Consider the following 6,942-nt stretch of genomic DNA (forward strand, 5'->3'; position numbering starts at 1 on the left):
GAACCCCAGCTTTTAACTGTAACACAGAGGAATTACAGCTTGCACATCAGGCTTCAACATCCGAGCCCCCAACAACTGCAGAAAATCCACGTTCTGTGGAAACTTACCCCTGTCCATTCAGGTTGCTTCTATTCAAGTGGTTCATTTAAAAATAAAACCAAGGCCTCCCATGCTATTTACTGGCTTTGAGCAGACAGCTTTGCTTGGTTTTAATAAAAGATAATGACAAAATACACCTCTTAAAGGCATAGTATTGTCACAAGAAGACAAGGTGACCTGGTGGCATCGCAATGTATGGGGTTCAGAAGGTGGCACCTGAACCCTGGAAGGTCAGACTCTGGTTCAAACTCTTTGGTTGCATTCCGGCAGCGGTATTGTATTGCAGCCTCTGTGGTTACCAAACAAAATGTGATGAAACACTTTTATATAATTGAGTTGAATCTGGAACTCCGATGGTGGGCTGCGTCATTTTAGGTGTCTGCGTGCCTGAATCCATGTGGCTTTGACTGCCCCAGTAGGAGTTCCTGATGTGGTAGACATTGTAATGTCCAGTGTAGCTGTGTGCCGAGAGGTTTTCAGCACGCGGTTTGGGGGGAGGCAAACACTTGCTGTCGTGTGTCCTGCATAGCCAATTGGAATACTCCACTGACAGTGGGTTCAAACCTGCAGCACCAGTTTGCCCACAAAGATTCTGTGATGATTTCCACGCTCTCGCGCGCCCACCCGCACTTTCCCTACCCTGACAAAGTTGCAGAGATGCTGGGAGGGAGTGCAGGGGCAGTAGCTTGACATCTACAGTGGGTCAGTCACAGATCCCATTGACTGTGTGAGTCAGACAGTGCCATGAGGGATACCTTGTGTAAGTGGTACCTTTCTCTATATCCTTCTGTAGGTACAAAGTCGGGAATTACACCTGTGAGTGTTGGTGACCTGCCGAACAATGAAGTGGAGAAGAAGACAATGCTGGCAGTCGTCTCCCCAAACAGCAATGGTAAGTGAACAGGGGCTTTCTGGAAAACCTACACAGGTAACCTTTGTTTCCTGCCAAGATCTTTAGCCTCCAATTTGTCCTCAGCTCTGAGTGAAGTACTAAAAATTCTAGGATGTTTTAGGGGGAGTACACCTTCTCCTTCACCCCCACTCCCATCCTCAACTCTCGCCCCACCCAGGCCAAGTCTTCCCGCAGTCTCGCTCGTAGTCTCACGCTTGCGCGCCTTGCTCTCTCAAGCATTTTCTCACACGCCCTCTTTCTCATGCTCACTGTCTCGCTCTCTTGTCTGTGCTCATGCTCTCTCACTCACTCTCATGCTCGCTTTTTTACACTGTCTCTCCGCACGCTCTCTGGTTCTCTTGCTCGCTTTCTCGCTCCCTCCCCACACGCTTGCTCATTTGTGTTCTCACTCTCTCTTGCTCTCACGCACTCTCTTGCTCGCTTTCTTGAGCTCTCTGTCCATGCTCATGCTTGCTTTCGCTCTCTGTCTCGCGCTCTCTGTCTCGCGCTCTCTGGTGGTCGCGCTCACGCTCTCTCTCTCGCTGTCTGGCATGCTTTCTCGCGCTCTCATTCTTTTGCTCGTTGCTCTCTCGCGCTCTCTCTGTGCTTGCTCTCTCCCCATGTGCTCACTTGCGCTCTTATTCTCTCTCCCTTGCTCTCGCACGCGTGCTCTCTCTCGCTGTGTCATTCGCTTGCTGTCTGGCACTCTTGCTCACTTTCTCGCTCTCGCTCTCTCTCGCCTGCTCCCTCTCTTTCTCACACTCTCTCTCTGTGTGCGCTCTCTTTCTCACATGCTCTCTGTCTCTGTTCCTCTCATGCTATCTTTCTCTGTGCACGCTGACTCACATGTGCATTTGATTTCTCGTGCTCTCTCTCTTGCGCTCACTGTCTGCTGACTCGCTTTCGCTCAGTTGCGTACTTGCTGTCTTGCTCACTTTCTCATGCTCTCTCTCTCTGTGCACTCGCTCACTTGCGTTCCTGTTCTCTTGCTCTTGCACTTGCTTTCTTGCGCTCTGTCCTCGTGCGCGCTCTGTCCGCATGCGCACGCATGGTCTCTCGCCTCTCGCGCGTCGGCTCTCGGCGCTCCCCGCGCGTCGGCTCTCGGCGCTCCCCGCGGCGTCGGCTCTCGGCGCTCCCGCGCGCCGGCTCTCGGCGCTCCCGCGCCGGCTCTCAATCCTTATGCTAGCGTTCGCTCTTTGCTGGCTCCTTCGCACTCCCCCACTCTGTCCCTCGCCCTCCCCCCCACGCTCTGGCTCTCCCTCCCCTGCGCTGTCCTCTCTATTATGTGCTCGCTCTCTCACTCACTGTTTTGCGTGCTCGTCAACTCTCTTGCGCTTGTAGGCACTCGGTCTCTCTCGCTCTCTGCTTCCCATCTCACTGCTGCTCTTACCCCCGTCTCTCGTTCCCTCATGTGCGCTCTGTCTCTCTCCCAGCGCTTGCAGGCACCTTTCTGCACAGTCACTGGTTTTTGTTTGTGAAAACCCATCTGGTTCGCTAGTGTACTCCAGGGAAGGAAATCTGCCGCCCCAACCTGACTTGCATGTGACCCGTGACAATGTCCTCTGGGCAACGAGGGATGGGTGTTAATTGCTGGGCCAGCAAGTGATACCCCGCATCCCATCACTGAATGTAAGTCAAGGTGCTGCTACAGATTGCTGTCCAATTGGAAATCAACTGAGGTCTGCCTGAAACCCGAACTGAGGAGATGTGACGACGTGACTTTGGGCCAGTCCACTGTTGACAGTTGTTTTTCCCTCCCTTTTCAGCTGGTGGTCCCCCTGTGATGAACTCGAGTGGTCAGCCTCTGATTGTAGCCCAGAACCCTCCCAGCCTCAGCTCACAGATGGCTGTGCCGCCAATGTACCCGTCCACTGCCATGCAGGTATTGCAGGACGCAAAGACCGGGGCGACCAGCAGTGTCTCGGGGCAGCCCATCTTCATCACCACACAAGTAAGAGAAAAGATGCTTCCTCCTTGCTGTTGTGAACGGGCTGAATGCAACCAGTGACGTTAAAGCCGCCTCGACACTGTCTCCAAACGCTCCCACAACAGGGGTGGCATGGGGTTCGACACAGATTAAAGTGCTCTCTATACGCTCCCCCATGAAACACTCCCAGGTCAGGGACCGAGTAAAGTTCCCTCCAAGACTTGAGGAAGCATGCTCCCATTTTACCCTGCTTTCTCTTTTATGAACTTGAACAGAAAGAGTACGATCAGGGTCAGCCGGCTGACACCTCAGCCTTGGTTTACCATTCAAAACAAACCATGACTGACTTTCTATTCCCCTATTCCCTGTTTGCTTAGTATTCTCCCCCCCCCCCCCCCCCCAACAAAAAAAAATCTATTGATCTCTGTCTTGTGTGGAGTCGGTGATCAACCGTGTCTATCTGACATGAACAATTCCACATGAGGGAAGCCGTTTCACTTCACCTCAGTCCAAAATGGCTGACCTGCTGTCTTGAGACCGTGCTCTCGAGTTGCAGTCTCTTGGCATTGGCTCTGCCAAGCCATCTCAGAATCCTCCTTGTTTCAGTGCGATCACCTCCTTCGTTTAAACGTTGTGGGATGTGGGCGCAGGGCATTCCGTAACATTGCATGGAGCCAGCCGAGTGAACCTTTAGTGAACGCTCGCCATTCCAACTCTAACCTTTCTTGGGTGAAACTTGACACTTTCATTGTTCTCATCCCTGGCTTGAAATGGGACAACCCTTTTTTATTTAATTAAAAGTTATGTGTTTACATGATTTATTTATATATAAATACGCTTATTAATATTTTGAAAATGAGCATTTCTTTGCTTTTTTTGCTCTCCCCCCCCCCCCACTGTTTCCTCAGGGTTTCACCATGAAGGATCTGAGGTCTGTACAGAATCCAGTTGGGATTGTGCTGAATGTCCCAGGGTGTCAGGAGCTGTCCCGTACCAGACTAAACCTCTGACGTTAGTGCCAGGTACGTGGAACAATGAGCCAGGTAGGTTTACAGGGCAAAAGTCACATTTTGTGCTCAACTGTTTAAACCGAGCAGCTGTCGGTCTTGAAGCATTAAGCATCCAGGGGTTTCTGCCCATGGTGGGGAGCTTGACTGGGCACTTGGGGATGCAATGCAGCACCTGTGCTTTGCAGATTTCACGGTCATCAGAATGGGAGAGCCTAGGGAATGGATGTGCTCGCTCTCGTGTGCAGTAGGCCGTGCTCAACCTTCCCTTGTCACCACTCTCATTGGCACTGGCCCTCTGTTTAAAATCTATCCCCTGGTCTGTGTGGCAATAAACAAACGTTTCCCACTCTGTTAGCTGCAGGGTGGAGCACACATTTGGAGGAGTGTGTGTTTGGATCTTGTGTCTCTCTCGCTCACATCGCTCTCATTATCAGTGATGCTTCTTGTACTGTATTGCTCTCTCCCTTCTCTCTTCCTCTCTCTCTCTTTCTTTCTTTCTTTCTCTCTCCCTCCCTCCTCTTCTCTCCCTCACTCACTCCCTTCTCTCCCTCACTCACTCACTCACACTCTCTCTCTCCCTCCCTCCCCCTTCCTCTTGCTCGCTTTTGCACCCGCCCCTCTCTCTGTCTCGCTTGCGCACCCCCTCTCCTTCGTGCCTGTTCTCTCTTTCCCCCCCCCCCCCCCCATTTCCACATGCACGCCCCTGCACCTGGGCTCTCTGAACGTCTTTCCCTGTCTCTCGCTTGCTCTTTTGAAGGTGTCATACCAGGTGACCTTCCTATCACTGGTCCAGTTGACGCCTGGACCTGGAGTAGCGGGCGGTGGGTGGGTGGGATAAGAGGAGAGCTCTTTTGGAGGGAATGTTTGTTCTGTAATGGGCTTCCAAGAAAGAAAGTTCAGCACATCTTGGCGCGTGCAGTGTTGAGAACAGCAGCAGAGCCCTGTCCAGCTTGGTGAGCTGCTGTTGTCACACTCGCTGTGTGCGCTGGACACGGCTGTTTACTCTCTTTGGGACTCTGAAAGCCCCTTCGGAAGAGATGCTCACTGCCAACATCTCGGATTGTCCGTCCACGCGAGGCCCAACCACGGTACAGCAGCTGTGCTGACCTACCATTGGGGACTGTGCAGCCACCCCCAAGGTCCGTGTGTGCCGAAACATTCACTCTCCCAATTTCTCCTGCTGCTGCCACCCACAAACCTCGGTGGGGAGGTGGGGAGAGAGGGCACAGGGCTCAAGGTGCTGAACTAGCCACCCAGATTCCGAATGCTGCCGCTGCTGCTGCTTCCTTAGTATCTGGTACCTGGCCAAAGGAGCGGCCCATCGTTGATGACAGCCCTCACTGGCTCCCAAAGATACATCTTAGTCTGTTCCCTCCCTTTCCACCCCCCCCCCCCCGACCCCCCAAATCCTGCTTTCACCAGCCTCGCCCTATTGCAATGCGCTTCTTGGAATGGGTGACTGATGTTCCTGAGATTTGTTTGGTACTGGGCAAGAAAGCTGGGGACCGTGCCCGTCACGGTTGGCACACACACTGCCCCAGGGCACTCAGAAACATGGAAAATAGGTGCATGCGGAGGCCATTGGTCTCTTTGAGCCTGCACCACTGTTCAATCTGATCACCCAGTTTCAGTCTCCCATTCCTGCTGTCTCTCCATACCCCTTGATCCTTCCTGGTAGCAGGGGTGAGGAACCAGATTTGAGAATGTATTTGACAAGAAAGAGATGTACAAGATGATCCGAGGATTAGAAAGGGTAGACAGTGAAAGTCTTTTTCCTAGGATGCTGACGTCAGCGTGTACAAGGGGGCATAACTACAAATTGAGGGGTGATCGATTTAAGACAGATGTCAGAGGCAGGTTCTTTACGCAGAGAGTGGTGCGGGCGTGGAATGTACTACCTGCTAATGAAGTCAACTCAGCCACGTTAGGGAGATTTAGACAAATCCCTTGGATGATTTTGGGATAGTGTAGGGAGACGAGCTGAGAATAGTTTCACAGGTCGGTGCAAAATCGAGGGCCGAAGGCTTGTTCTGCGCCGTATTGTTCTGTGTTCTATCTTCTAAAGGTAGATCCGAGGACGTGGCCCTCTCTTGTGGATCAGGGTTCTTTAAAAACCCAGGCAGTTTATAATACCAAACACAAGGGCCCTTTGAATTGCACATGTGAGCAAGGAAGCAAAAGGGAGTTAAATACATCAGTGGAACCTCTAGTTACGTCACCCATTCGGCACAGTAAGCAGAGTGTAGAACTAACTATCCAGTATCCCTTATTGTGATGGTCAGACTGTATCAAATACAATGCCCAATTTAGGATGGATGTGAAGAAATGCAGAGGAATTAGGTCTATGAGAGCGAAGAGTGCAGTAAGTGTGAGGGGGGGGAGGGGGGGGGGGAGCTATCACCGAGGTTACGTCCAGCTCCCTCTTGAATATACTTCACGAACTGACCCCAGCAGCTTCCTGTGGGAGGGAATTCCACAGGTTCATAACTCTCCAAAGTGAAGAAATTCTTCCTCATCTCAGTCCTGGACGGTTTGGTCCCTTACTGTTAGATTGTGAACCCCCACCCCCAACACGGGCAACGTTTGTCTGGTATTTAGTCCTGTCCGGAGGTTTTGGCACATTTCTGTGAGAGATTCATCCCCACCACTCTTCGAAATCCCAGTGAGTACAAGCCCAGTCCACCCACTGAATCTTCATATGTCAGTCATAGAGACGTACAGCATGGAAACAGAACCTTTGGTCCAACCCGTCCGTGCTGACCCAGATATCCCAACCCAATCTAGTCCACCGGCCAGCACCCGGCCCATATCCCTCCCAACCCTTCCTATTCATGTCCCCATCCACATGCCTCTGAAATGTTGCCATTGTACCAGCCTCCACCACTTCCTCTGGCAGCACATTCCATACACGTACCACCCTCTGTGTGAAAAAGTTGCCCCTGAGGTCTTTCTTATATCTTTCCCCTCTCACCCTGAACCTATGTCCCTCTAAGTTCTGGACTCCCCCACCCGAG

Source organism: Chiloscyllium punctatum, chromosome 28, assembly GCF_047496795.1.
Source record: "Chiloscyllium punctatum isolate Juve2018m chromosome 28, sChiPun1.3, whole genome shotgun sequence".
Lineage (NCBI taxonomy): Eukaryota > Metazoa > Chordata > Chondrichthyes > Orectolobiformes > Hemiscylliidae > Chiloscyllium > Chiloscyllium punctatum.